Genomic DNA, 15,220 nt, shown 5'->3' on the forward strand with positions numbered 1-15,220 from the left:
ACGGGCGGGATGAGGTTTCCCTGATGAAATAAAATAGAAATAGATTTCTGCGCATTTTCAGCAGCTTAATTTTCAGGGTGATCGGTTATGATGCGTGGACACTTTCCTTCAGCTTCCGAAACCGTTATTTTTGATTTTTTCGGGTCTCCAGGTCCCCGGGGGCGGCTCTCTGCCTTCAGGGGGGCTTTCTCTCTCTCTCTCTCTCTCTCTAAGCGTTGACCCCACGCCCGCGTTGATGTCAGTGCCCACCCTCCCCTTCACCCCCCAACCCCGGCAGCGCTGAGCTGGTCAGCGCGCGTTTCACGTCGGCTGGTCCGTTAATTGGCCTGAAATCGCCGTTGGGGTGGGGGCTGATCACGGTCGGTGGTCCATTCCCCAGCCGATCCCAGGCCCACTCACCGCGCCCGCCCACCACGCCCACCGCGCCCGCCCACTCACCAACCCAAAAATTCAGGCCAAAGAGTGGGAAAATCTGATGGTCATTTGGCTTTTCGCCGAATGCTTCGAGTAGAGAGGTGTGCGCAGTGCAATTAAAATATGCAGAGCAATATCACGCTCAGAGTCAAGTTAGCGGAGAGGCAGCTGACCTGAGAGGCAACATGATGCAGATAGAAGGAACTCGCATTTCTATATTGCCCCACATGAGAGGAATTTTGTAGCCTTCGCTGATGGTGGAGTTTGAAAATCGGATGAGTTCTCACCAGAAAACCAAAGAAACGTAGCAGGTGGAGTTTCCCGTCCTGGAGATGAGGTGTGGGGGGTGGGTGGGGTTTTGTGATACATTTTCCACTGGGTGACAGGGCGAGAAATCACACCCCATTTCACACTCGCAAGTTTATTATTTGTGCTTTGGCAAGTGGCCCTCCACTCGCAGGGTGGATAGTGATTCATCCTTCCCGCCGCTACCTCGTGAGGTCGAAGGTCAAGGCGCCATATTTAAACACCGCCCGAAAACACACACACACATCACTCTCAGCAGGTCAGCTGTTGTGCAGCAAACCTTTTGAAACAGCTGCTCCCAGGGTCAGCAATGATTCCCTGAGGCCCTCATCCCGTGGAGTGGCAGGTGTCTCCCAGCAGGCTGCGAACTGGAGGGCCCCAGGCTGCTTTGGGCCTCCTGCTGTGGGGATGGATGGGGATGGACTCCTCCATCCTTCACTCCAGTCTGTTGACTGTCTCTCGCAGCTCTGCCCGAGGTTCCGCAGATCACCATTGCATCTCCAGCACGTTAGAGACAACCACTTGCAAAGGCTCATCATCTGACTGGGACTCGGAGGCTGCCTGATCTCCAGCGGTCCCGAGTACCAGAGACTTGGGCTGTCGCTGCCTCCGGCTGTGTTGGAGATGGGTCAGTGAGGTGTTCCCCTGAAGGTGACCTCCAGCCTAATGTGGATCTATGACCCAGGTTGGGTGTCACTGCGCTGGTGGAGCTAAATGCAGGTGAATGCAGTTGTGGGTCTTCATCTGATGCATCCTCAGCAGCTTCCTCTGAGGTGTCCTGGGGGTTGGGGCTTATGGTTTGGTCTGGCAGTCTGTCTGGGCCTGCTGGTACCTGTAAGAGAGGGAAGGTAGATTTAGTTCATAAGCAGGCAGAATACATGGCATGTTGACTGTGATTATCAGGATGTGAACAAATCGTGGAGGGCTCATCCATACGGGCCTGCTGGGAGAAGCCAGTCTCAGCTTCACCACAGGAGCGACCTTTGTCTTCGCCTGCTAGCTCAGCAGCATCCTCCTCAAACTGGGACAGCTCCTCGATGTCTGTCATCCCTCCTCCCATCTGGGATATCACCCTCCGGTTGTGGGCGAGCGTGGCCTACATGAAGATAAATGGAATGGAACGTGATGAGGAGAGATGGAGGAGAGATTGGGAAGCATGCCTGCCTGCTGTGTGCCATGCCTGCCCTCCCCCAGTAAGAGCTGAAGATTGAGTTTGTGCAGCATGATAGATGAGATGTCGGTGATGTCAAAGTGTCCGTGAGACAATCAGTGCTGATGTCTCCCCCGATAATATTGTGCGAGATCCCTTTGAGTGCATGATGCCATCATGAGAATGTGAGACTGCATTCATCCTCTTCCTTCATGGATTGCATTTCTCGGGCAGGTGCCCAATGAGCTGACCTCCCAGGCCGGCAAGGTGAGGCTGTGGGGCCTCCTGCAGCCATCCCTCAGGTAGAGGACACCCTGGCGTTGGCATGTGATGTGTAGCTGACTCGTGATATTACTCGACTCTAGTGTTATGTCAGGGAGATGTGTCAAACTCTTTACTGGAAGTGTTTGCAAAATGCGTTAGTAACATGTACTCCTTGCAAGACAACATGGAGTTAGGTGTGCTCACTATCCCTGGAGGGTTGGCTGTAATTGTACTCTTGACAAGTGCAGACATGCATGGCATTGTCTGTCGCTCATCTCCAGGTAGTAAAGTCTTCTTCGGTCGACCCTTGGTTGTGTGACTCACCTCCATGGGATGGGTCTAACCTTCTCATCCTCTGGGTGTTACTGGGGCTCCTCTGGACCATGGACCTCCTCTTGAAGCCGCGCTAGGCGGCACTGGGCCCTTCTTCTCCTCAATCGGATCACTGTCATCAAGAAGGCAGCATTGAGTGCATGCTCCATCATTCAATCCTCCTTCTCCCTGTGGACTGATCAATGAATACTGGGCAAATATAGTGGACGTCCCACTCACAAACAGAAAGTCACTGTCATGCCCTAGAGCTGCAACTGCACCACTAACTGTGCCCTGATCCAGTCTTGTAGATGAGGTGCAAACTCACATTTTGATGACCAAGATGCCAACCCTGATACTTGACATCTCAACTCCACAGAGGTCGGAAGAGGTTTGGACACATTCTCGAAATGTGCCACATTACCAAAGGCACTCCTGTAATCTCTGATCTGGTAAACTGATTAAGCTCAACTTGCAGTTCAGCAATGACTGGATGCCCTTTGGCCCATTGTGGTAATCGGAGGTGCAATACACCTTTAAGAGAATGTGAGCCGATTGACCACGTGACTGTATTACCCAATTGCTGTGTAGCGCGGGCTACAATGTTAATCAGCAGTTTAGAATAGGGTCTGGTTGGAGAAGCACACATTGTGTTAGTGCCCTGTAACTTGTGTTAATAAACAGCACATGCTTCATCTTACATTGGTCTCTGCGTCTGCAGTATCTTGTTTACCAACTCACTAACCAGTAGATAGATGTGCAACCATGTTGGCTAAGCAGAGCGACCCAACAGCAGGAACATAACAACTGGCAACGAGGCAAAACACATCCAGTCGATGACGCCAAAGAAAGCCGCGAACATTAAACAGAAGTAAATTAGCCGTACCTTGCAAGGTGATTGTAAGTGCAGCCTTCATCATAACTTATCTCCCTCCAGTATGCCACAGTTTGGCCGTATCAAACCATTTTATCAGACCACTGATGACTGGATGCATTATATTGAACGCCTTGTGTTCTTCTTTTTGGCCAACAGCATATTGGGGGAGGAGAAGAGGCGAGCGATCCTCTTATCGACATGTGGCAGTAAAACATACGGCCTAATTCATCGTCTAACGGCACCCAACATCCCAGATTCTAAGAGCTTTGATGAGTTGGTAAATCTTGTGAAAAGCCACTTTCAGCCGAAATCCTCGGTAACTATGCAGCGTTTTAAATTTAATTCAAGGTGTCGCGCCCCTGGAGAGACAGTCACTTGCTATGTAGCAGCCTTAAAACAACTAGCAGAGCACTGTGAGTTCGGGATGTCAATTAACGACATGTTAAAAAACCAATTAGTATGTGGGATTGATGAAAATGCCATTCAAAAAAGCTTGTTGTCAGGAATGAATTTAGGCTTCAGCAAGGCGCTGGAGTTGGCGCTCGCAATGGGGAGCACGGTCAGGGATTCAGAAAAAAATCAAGGGAGCACAAAATGGCGCCGTCCTTCACATCGGGAGGGAGGCACCGGTTAGAAATAGTGCGGAAGTGTAATGCTCCACGGAAAGGAGGGAAACAGCCACCACTAACAGGCCAGCAAAAAGCATTGGCTTAACAGAGAAAACCCACATTAATGACGGCAGAAATGGAACCAGACAGCCTGCAAACGAGCGACAATTTAAAAGAATCAAGTGTTTCTACTACCATCTTAATGGGGCACATTATGTGATATTGTAAAGACAGATTAAGACAAATCTTTAAGCAGAAAGGTAGATATCGTGAAATCCACATACTAGAGGAACCAGAAGAAACAGAGTCAGATATTTACTCACTACACAACTTAAAAATGGGTAAAACAGAGCCAATCTACATGACAGTGGAAGACAATGGGAAACCCATCCAAATGGAGGTGGTTACAGGAGCATCCACGACAGTTATAGGGGAACATACTTTCAACCATCTAAATGGAGGAGACCACTCATTAAATCTGGGAAAGTCAGATGCTAAATTAAAGACGTCTACTGGTGGAGATATACAAGTAAGAGGTATATGCGAGGTTCCAGTACAGTGTGGAAATCAGTCTGTCAACTTACCCCTGATAGTGGTAGCAGGGAAGGGTCCAAGTCTACTTGGTCGGGCTTAGGGAAATAAAGTTGGAGCGATTTTTCAACTCAGAATGAAAGACCTGCAAGAATTAGTGCAGAAAAATGCCTCCGTTTTCAGGGAAGAGCTCAGGAATATTCAGGGGCTACAGGATAAAGTCCCCTTGGATCCTGGGCCAACCCCCAGATTCCTGAAGGCGAGGCCAGTCCCCTTAGGCATAACAAGAAAAAGTTGCTGTCGAATTGGACAGGCTGGAAAGGTCGGGAGTCTTACAACCCGTACTATTTTCCAAATGGGCAGCGCCCATAGTTCCAGTCTGACCAGAGTGTGCGAATATGCAGGTGACCGTTAACAAAGTGGCCAGAACTTGACAGGCATCCTATACCGAAAATTGATGAATTATACTCCAAGTTGGCAGAGGGAACCGCATATACGAAACTCAACATGAGCCATGCTTGCCAACAAAGCGAGCTAGAAAAGGCCTCTCGAGATGTTGTGACTATCAACACACATCGGTATATAGTATACCAGGTTACCCTTCAGTTTCTCATCAACTTGTGCCATTTTCCAACGGACAATGGAAAATTTACTTCCAGGTTTGCCCCATGTTGTGGTTTATCTCGATGATGTCCTAGTAACAGGACTAACTGATGAACAACACCGGGCTGACCTGGAAGCGGTATTAAAGCGTTTCTCACAAACTGGAGTACGTTTAAAAAGAGAAAAAGAAAAGAAGGGGTTTTCCTGGGTCATAGGGTCGACTTGCAGGACCTTCACCCAGTAGAAGACAAGGTGAGAGCTATTCGTGAGGTGCCAGCACCAAGAAACGCCACAGAACTCAAGTCCTTCTTAGGGATGATTAATTAATATGACTGTTTCCTCCCAAATATGTCAACAGTACTGGCTCCAGTATACAGATTGCTCAAGAAAAACCACAGGTGGACTTGGCAAGCCCCACAACAAGAGGCTTTTACGACAGTAAAGCAGTTGCTACATTCATCGCCCCTGTTGGTATGTTTCAACCCAAAGAAAGAATTAATTTTGACCTGCGATGCATCCCCTTACGGAGTAGGGGCAGTACTCTCCCACCGGATGGCGGACGGCTCTGAACGGTCCATTGGTTACGTCTCAAGAACACTCAGTGTTGCAAAATGAAGATACTCACAAAGAGAGAAAGAAGGCTTATCCATGGTATGTGGCGTTAAGAAGTTCCATCAATACATCCATGGTCGCCACTTCACCATTATATCCGACCACAAGCCACTACTAGGCTTGTTTGGAGAAGATAAGGCAATGCCCACAATTGCCTCTGCGCGCATCCAAATGTGGGCACTGATTCTAGCTGCTTACGAATATACTTTTATCAACCAACCGGAAAGCCAGATTGCAAATGCCAACGCGCTGAGCCAATTACCTCTAAAAGACAACACTGTGAACGTCCCAATTCCTCAAGAACTTGTCTTGTTATTAAACTTTCTGGATTTATCACCAGTACATGTCAAACGAATAAGAGAGTGGACAGACCACCATCCAGTTTTGTCTCACGTCAGGGAAGAAGTCTTGTAGGGATGGTCTAACGAGCCAAAGTCTGACGAAATGAACACCTATTTTAATAGGGGATACGAGCTCACCTGCCGGGGTGACATCTTGCTGTGGGGAGCGAGGGGCAGTGTGCCCCCAATTATTGACCGAATTGCATAGTGCTCACCCCGGCATCTCTAGAATGAAAATGTTGGAGCGCAGCTACTTACAGTGGCCAGAGATGGATACAGAAATTGAAAACTTAGTCAAGAGCTGCATACAGTGCCAACAGCTACAGAAATTCAGCTCCATTGCATCCCTGGGAATGACCCGGAAGGCCATGGGTCCACCTCCGCATTGACTACAAGGGGCCTTTTTTGGGCACAATGTTCCTCTTGATCTTTGACACACATGCGAAGTGGATGGATATATATGAGGTGAGATCACCCACATCTGCCACCACCAATAACAGATAGCGTCAGAGTTTTGCGATACTCGGGTTAGCAGAGATAATAGTGTCTGATAATGGAACGGCATTCACCAGCGGGATATTCCAAAGATTTACAAGTCTCAATGGCAAAACACATGTTAAGACCTCACCATACCACCCTGCATCCAATGGTTTGGCCGAGAGGGCAGTCCAGACCTTCAAGTCCGCAATGAAAAAACTGAATGGAGGCTCTATTGCAACTAGATTATCACATTCCCTACTCAGCTATAGGACTACACCACACATGACCACCGGTATCTCCCCCACAGAGTTATATATGAAGGGATGTCTCGGTACACGTTTGAGTCTCGTAAGGCCGAATTTAGGGGGGATGGTAGAGAGAGGTTAGGAGGCCCAGAGAAATGGACACAATTACCATAGTTGTGAAAGAAACATCACTGTTGGTGTCACAGTTTTTGCAAAGAACTTTGAGAATGGGCCCAAATGGCTATCGGGTGAAGTTAGTGCAGTGACAGGACCCCTTTCCTGTCACATATCGGCCAAAGGTCGGATAATTAGGAGACACGTAGATCACCTCAGGAAAAGGGAAACAGATCTACAAGAAAGGATGCGCCAAGCGTTCCCGTTGGAGTCTACACCACATGTGGAAGGAACTCCACTTGGTTTCAAAGTGCCTGTAGGATCCATTGAGCCTGAGAGAGTCAAAGAAACAAACTTACAGATTCCTACTTGAGAGACTAGTGGACAGACGATGCCTGAGGGGTAGGCATTGGATAAACCATCCGAAGCCATAGAACTATGACGTTTGACACATTTGAAGAACCTCCAGAGAGACTGAATTAATAAATAGTTTGTTTACGTAAATAGTTGATATATTGTAAAGATTGTAAATTGTACTTTTGAGTAAAGGGAGAGGGATGTGGTAATCTGAGGTGCAATACACCTTTATGAGAATGTGAGCAGACTGACCAGGTGACTGTATTACCCAATTGCCATGTAGCGTGGGCTACAATGTTAATCTGTAGTTTAGAATAGGGTCTGGTTGGAGAAGCACACATTGTGTTAGTGCCCTGTTACTTGTGTTAATAAACAGCACGTGCTTCATCTTACATTGGTCTCTGCGCCTGCAGTATCTTGTTTACCAACTCACTAACCAGTAGATAGGCGTGCAACTGTGCTCACTGAGCAAAGCGACCCGACAGGGAAGGAACATAACACCTGTTATCCGTGCCAATTGGAGAAACCACATTAGAGGCTGTCATTGATGAATTGGCAGCTGTGTTTCCTTCACACCTGCCTACATTTCCCATTGTCACAAAACTCTCTGTTAATGCTCAAATGTATTGTGAAGCCAATGATCCCTGCAGTCTCTCATTAAAGTGCACCAAAAGGCAGTGGCTCCAATTGATCCTACTCCTCTTTTCTTTCAGCTCTGACTCTACTTCAATGTTGTGACTCTAAGCAGTTTGAGGGTGCACCCTGAAAGGGCCTCTTAGTCCAGCCATGGGTTCCACCCACACTGCCTCAGACTCATCCCCTGCAGATTATTTTCTAATTTCAATTTTCAACTGCACAATTACTTTGGGGTTTCAAGGTGGTGGTGCTGGATTTCTACTTCGAGACCAGCTTCGACCCTCCCCCTGTCAGTGTTCCATTCCCTCCAATCTTCCTGTAACCTCAGGGTGTGCAAGTAGACCTCACCCCCCCACAACCGGTTATTCTTCAGCCTCCCCCAGTAACCCTGCATCCCAATGTCATTGTGGTGAACATTCCAGCCCTCCACCTGAACCCATCACTGTTGATATCCCCATGCCCCATATGGGCCTCACCCCTCTCCACCTCAAGGTTGCATGCACGGTGACGTACAGAGGAGAGCCCCATGGGAGAGCTTTGAGTGTCCCCCTTCCTTTATTACTTGTTCCCCATTTGCAGGCTGCAGAAGCCTCCCCTAACCATGACCATCCCATCTGCAGGCCAGAACGAACCAGACAACCCCATCACCACTGACTGTAAGACAATGAACAAGGCCTTATCCCAGTTGAGCACATGGGCCTTTCCCCTCCCTGGAGCTGCTCTATGACATGCGTACCATGCATAGCCCTGTAGCATGATACACAAAGCCCCAGGACTGCCTATAATCTCTCACCCCGACCTCTTGGCTTCAGACCAAGGAGAATGACTATCTTTCAATAAGCTTTCCCATTCCTTCATGACTAATCACATCACAGTCTCCCTTCCCCCACCTTCGTCAGTCTCTGTGCTTGTGCCACACTAACACAACCGCACCCCCCAACCCACCCATTCCGGAGTCTGCACGCACCCCCTCCCATTCATACAGTTCGATTCCCATCCACCCCCTTCTGTCTCTGCATGCTGGTCTTCCATGTCGAGCTCCCTTGCCCCCCCACCCCCTGCCTGCCATCCTCCCCTGCCTCCAACCCCACCATACCCCATTGTCCCTCGCATCTGTGTCATCCTTCTCCCCCACCTCTCCAACCCCACTGGCAACCATGCCTCGGTCAACTTTCCCCCACCCCGGTCACGATGCTGGTCTCAGAGTGCAGCCCTGCCTGGGACCCGCAGCACACACTGAGTGCTGTCCTAGAGAACAGAGGCACCCACCGTGAGCAGACCAACCCTACACCCCACCGGCCAGTTTGGCGTCACACTGGAATTGCCAAGAAACCGGGACGGTGCTACTGCAGGTGGACTTTGGACGTTGCCCTCACCTCAACATCATGAGCAACGTGAGGGTGGACAGCTGCACACCAGTTCTCTCCGAGCGTGATTCCGACTGGGCTAATTTCTCGCTGGTGGGGCAGGAAATTGGGAGAGAGATTGTGATTCTAGCAAGTGCTTCTAATAAATATTCATGACATGGTAACGCATGCAAATAACGTTCCGGACATGGATCAGCATGAAACCCGACCCGCCATCAGCCAACCATGAAAGTGGTGAGGGAAAAATTCCACCTTGATTTCCTACCAGAGGGATTCCGAATTTTGGCCTCTCTCCGAATGTTCCGTTCCCGCCAGCCACAAGACCCACCACCATCAGGACCAGAAAATTCCGCCAGCGTCATTCGTGATCACAAGGTGCCCCAAAACGTTTCCCAACTAACAAAGTACTTTGGGAATTGAATCATTGTTGCAAAGCAGGAAACACAGCAGCCAATTCGCACACAGCAAGATCCCTCAAAGAGCAATGTCAGGATGTCCGGATAGTCTGATTTTAATGGCATTGGTTGATAAACACTGGGAGAAACCCCCTGTTTTTCTTCATAATCACGCCCTGGAATCTTTTACAGCCAACCGAGAGGGCAGATGGACTTCAATTTAACTTCTTCAGTTGAAAGGCAGCGCCTTCGACAGTGCAGCACTCCCTCACTACTGCACTGGGAGTGTCACCCTAGAATTTTGTGCTAAGGTCTCTGGAATGGGACTTGAACTCACAACCTTCTGACCCAGGGACCGCGGTACTACTCTGAGCTACAGCTGACACAAAGGAAAAAGCCAGATGCCCATGATCCGCTGGGCATCAGAGGGTCAGGAAAAGGACAGCTTCTCAAAATAAAAACTGGACACATGTAATTTTTACCCAATATCAAAAGTTTGATAAAAGAATGACATTGGTTTAAGGGGCCATTGAGGCAGAGCCTAAAACATTGTTTAAAAGGGATTTGGGCAAGTATTTGAAAAGGGAGAATATAAAAGGATAAGGGCAAGGCAGGGGAGATGCAACTAGAGCAGAGAGCGCCAATCAAAGAGCTAGCCTCGGCGCAAACATGATGGGCTGAATAGGCTTCTTATGTGCTGTAAATTCTATCATTCCGGTTGGATTATAAATGCCATGAGAGTCAGAGAAGGGGAAAAATGTAATCCAACATCACCTCCTCAAAAGAAATCGATCTACAATATCAAACTGTGTTGGTTCTTCGATTGCAAGCCTCTCACCCTGTCACTTGGCATTTTTCTAATTGGAGGCTGCTCAGAGTAAAACAGCAAATCTGTTATTCAATAATAAAGTCAGGCACTGGAACAATCAGTTTACTTAGTAACTCGCTGCAGATAGTTTCAAGCTCTGGTTTGTTGTAACTCATTTGAACAGGCAGTTTTTCAACTGCTCTGTATAGAGCTGGCAGAATGTCAAACACATGGGTCCCTTTGATTCCAGGAAGTGGGAGTAACAACAGCAACTTGCATTAATATAGCCACTTTCGCATAGTAAAACATGCCAAAGCACATTACAGGAGTGTTAGCAAACAAAGGCATTAGTCACATTAGGAGATATTAAGACAGGTTTCAAGAAGTGTCTTCAAGGGCAAGAGAGAGATGGAGGGGCTCAGAGAGAAAATTCGAGAACTCAGGGGCTAGGCGCAGCAGCCAATGGTGGACAAAGAAATTTAGGGTGTGGCGGGAGCCCAGAAGTGGAGGAACGGACAGATCGTGGAGGGTTATGAGCTGGAGGAGTTTACAAAGATAGGGAAGGATGAAGCCATGGAGGGATTTGAACACATGGATGAGAATTTTAAAATGGAGGCATTGAGGTCAGGGGTGCTGGTTGAATAGGAGTTGCTGTGAGTTAGGATACAGGCTGCATAGTTTTGAATGAGATCAAGTTTGCGGAGGAGGCCAGACAGGAGAACATTGGAATAGTCAAGATTGGAAGTAACAAAAGGCCTGGATGAAGGATTCAGCTGAATATGGGCTGAGGCAGGATTGGAGATGGGTGATGTTAGAGAGATGGAATGAGGCAGTCATGGTGATTGAGAGAATATGAGTTTGGACGTTGAGCTCAGCGTCAAACAGGACAGAGACTATTCTGACTCAGCCTCAGACAGTTACCAGGGAGGTAGATGGGGGTAGGTTTCAAGGAAACAGAGTTTGTGGCGCAAATCAAAGGCAAATAAGGCTTCAGTCTTCCTGATGTTTAAATGCAGGAAGTTTCAGCTCATCCAACACTGGATGTTGGACAAGCAACATTACAAATCAGTGGCATCAAGAGAGGTGGTGGTGAGGCAGAGCTGGGGGTCATCAGCATGCCTGTGGAACCTGGCATTGTGTTTTTGGATGATGTCACTAAGGAGCAATGTGTAGATGGGAAATAGATGGGGGAACATCTGGATAATGATGTATGTGTGGGAAGAGAAGATGTTGCGGGTGATTCTCTGGTTACCATTGGATAGGTAAATATGGAAGCGGGGAGAACAGTCCCAGTGAACTGGACAGTGGTGATGAGACACGTGGAGGTCAACAGTGACAAAGGCTGCAGACAGGTTTGAGAAGCAAGAGGAGGGGAAGATTACCTATGTCACAGTTACATAGGATATCATTTGTGATTTTGCTAAGAGCCATTTGGGTGGAAAACTGCTGGAGGGATTCAGACATGGAGTTCCGGGAAAGACAGGCATGTATTTGGGGGGCATTTAAAGGGCTTTAGAGAGTAGAGGGGGGGTTGGAGATGGAGCAGTAGTTTGCAAGGACAGGGGGTTCAAGGTTGAGATTTTTGAGGAGTGGGGTGGTGATGGCAGGTTTGAAGGGGAAGGGGAAGGCCTGAGGAAAGGGAAACATAACTCTAAGGGCGATCTCCTAATCTTTCTTTTAAATTCTTCAATCCTAGATTAAACTTTCTGCTACAATTTCTAGCATTCAAAAAAATGGTGCATTTATTTTTAAATACATTTGTAAAGAAATTAAGCCGCATAGAAAATATATTACATTTGCATATTTGTGTCGCCAAATTGTGCACAGAAATCTTTCAAGTATCGATGGGGTTTATAACAGGTACGATTGCACATTATTAAGCAGTCACCATACCTGGCAGATTTCACCAGATGTGTAATTAATCAAAATCATTATGTGGCACTGACTGAGTTTCTGATTAGAGCAGAGATAGCCCAATCTCTGAGTCTCCCCTATTAAAAGCAATCAGCTTTTGTCTGCATAAGAACTTCACATTAAAAAAACCATGCTGTACTTTCAGAGCTTTCATTAAAATGACATAGTGCGTTGTTCAAATCCACAATCAGCCTCTGTGTTGGTCAGCCTGGGATTTAATAATTATCAAGAAAATTGATCACAGGAAACAGCCTGTGAAAAAGAGAGTATTCATTAGATACAATGCTGCTTATACATCAAAAACATTTGTTCCTCTTTAATTACCATTATGGCTCCAATTTGAAAAGGCATTGACACTTAATAATAGTGTCGCTGTCACATTAAAGTGTGGTGCTAATCATTAGGCCTGCTGCTCCCTGAGACATGTCAGTGACGAGTGGCTTTGCAGAATCCGGTCATTAATACGTGCCATGGTGCAGTATTCCAGACAGTGATGTATTTCCAGCCCCAGCACTAATGCAAACGGAGAATTTGCTCATTTTAGGCCCTTCACCCCTTCTAGAATTGAAACATAGAATTGAAAAGTTTCTGTCCGTCTAACGCCAAACGAAAACTGATGTCAGTGTTGTTAATATATGGTGGGATTTGGGGTATGTTAATGAACCATATTGAGAAGCTGATGAAAGCCACTGGATATAGCAGCTTAGCGGTTATTACATTGGTGATCCAGACAATGTGAGGTTAAAGCCCACGATGGCAGTTTAAGAGCTTGAATTTAACTTTTGGATTCACGGAGCACTGGCACCAGTGGGAGCTGTACCACTGGGGACAGTCTTCACCAGAATCACGCCAGGACCAGTGTTCTGGTGAGCCATATAACTAGGGTGACAGAGAGGGATTTAAACTAAATAGTGGATCACATGAGAGGAGATGGGGTAAATTATAAAGAAATGACAAGGGTAGAGATATGGGTAATGATAAACAGAGTGTGGCAGAGAGGGACAGACCGTACAAACTTAAGAATGCACCAGCAGATAAGGCCAGAGTTTGCAAGAATGGTAAAACATCAGAATTAAAGGCTTTGTATCCGAATCCATACAGAATTCATAACAAAATGGGTGAATTAATAGCACAGATAGAAATAAATATGTATGACCTGATAATCATTTCAGTGACATGGATGCAAAGTGAGCAAGGCTGGGACCTAAATATTTCAGGGTTTTTGATATTTTGGAAGGACAGGAAGCTAGGAAAAGGTGGTGGGGTAGCTCTGTTAATTAAAGACGACATTAGTACAGTAGTAAGAGGTGATCTTCATTCAGAGGGTCAAGATATAGAATCAGTTTGGGTAGACATAAGAAATAACAAAGGTAAGAAGTCACTTGTGTGGTTTATAGGCCAGCTAACGGTAGTTATACTGTAGGGCAGCGAATATAGGAATGAATAATGGGAGCTTGTAAGAAAGGTACTGTAATAATCATGGGTGATTTTAATTTTCACATAGATTGGATGAATCAGGTTGGCAAAGGTAGCCTGGAGGATGAGTTCATAGAGCGTATTCGGGACAGTTTCTTAGAGCAGTACATTCCATTGCCAACCAGGGAGCAGGCTATTCTAGACGTGGTAATGTGCAATGAATTCGGATTAATTAATGACCTCATAGTAAAGGAGCCTCTAGGCAACAGTGATCATAACATGATAGAATTTCACATTCAGTTTAGGGTGAGAGGTGTGGATCTAAGACTAGTGTCTTAAACTTAAATGAAGGCCATTACGAGGGAATGAAGGCACCATTGGCTAAAGTGAACTGGGAAAATAGGTTAAAAGGTAGGACAGTAGAGGAGCAGTGGCACACATTTAAGGAGGTATTTCATAACTCTCAGAAAAGATATATTCTATTAAGAAAGAAAGAGTCTGAAAGGAAGATGCGCTATCCATGGATAACTCAGGAAGTTAAGGGTAGTATCAAATTGAAAGAAAATGCATAAAACAAGGATTAGTGGTAGGTCAGAAGACTAGACAGATTTTAGAAACTAGCAAAGGATGAATTCAAAAAATAATAAGTAGGAAGAAATTAGAGTATGAGACAAAACTAACTAGTAATATAAAAACAGATAGTAGGAGTTTCTCTTAGTATTTACAAAGGAAAAGAGTAGATGGTGAGACTGGGGAATTAATAATGGAAAAAAATGAAACAGCTGAAGAGTTGAACAGGTATTTTCTGCCTGTCTTCACTGTTGAAGACACAAAAAACATCCAAAGAATACTTGAAAATCAAGAGGTGAAAGGTGGGGAGGAATTTAAAACAATCACCATCACTAGGGAGAAGATACTAGTAAAACGATTAGCAATAAACAGCGGAATTTTACAGCTGCATCACAGCAGGGGTGGAGCCATAAAATGCGACGAGCCATTCAAAGGTCCATTGACTTTGGCGGGACTGTAAAATCCCACCAGGGTAAAATCTTGCCCAAAGACTGACAAGTCCCCTGGACTTGATGGCTTGTACCCTAGGGTCTTAAGAGAAGTGGCTGCAGTGATAGTAGATGCATTGGTTGTGATCTTCCAAAATTCCCCACATTCTGGAAAGGTCCCAGCAGGTTGGAAAATCCCAAATGTGACACCTTTATTCAAGAAAGGAGGGAGACAAAAAGCAAAAAAACTATAGGCTAGTTAGCTGAACGTCTATCATTGGGAAAATGCTAGAATCTATTATTAAGGAGGTAATAACAGAACATTGGGAAAATCATAATACAATCAGGCAGAGTCAACATGGCTTTGTGAAAGGGAAACTGTGTTTGATGTATTTATTAGAGTTCTTTGAGGAAGTAACAAGCAAGGTGGATAAAGGGGAACCTGTAGATGTGTGTACCTGGATTTTCAAAT

This window comes from Cetorhinus maximus, chromosome 22, assembly GCF_964194155.1.
Source record: "Cetorhinus maximus chromosome 22, sCetMax3.hap1.1, whole genome shotgun sequence".
Classification (NCBI taxonomy): Eukaryota; Metazoa; Chordata; class Chondrichthyes; order Lamniformes; family Cetorhinidae; genus Cetorhinus; species Cetorhinus maximus.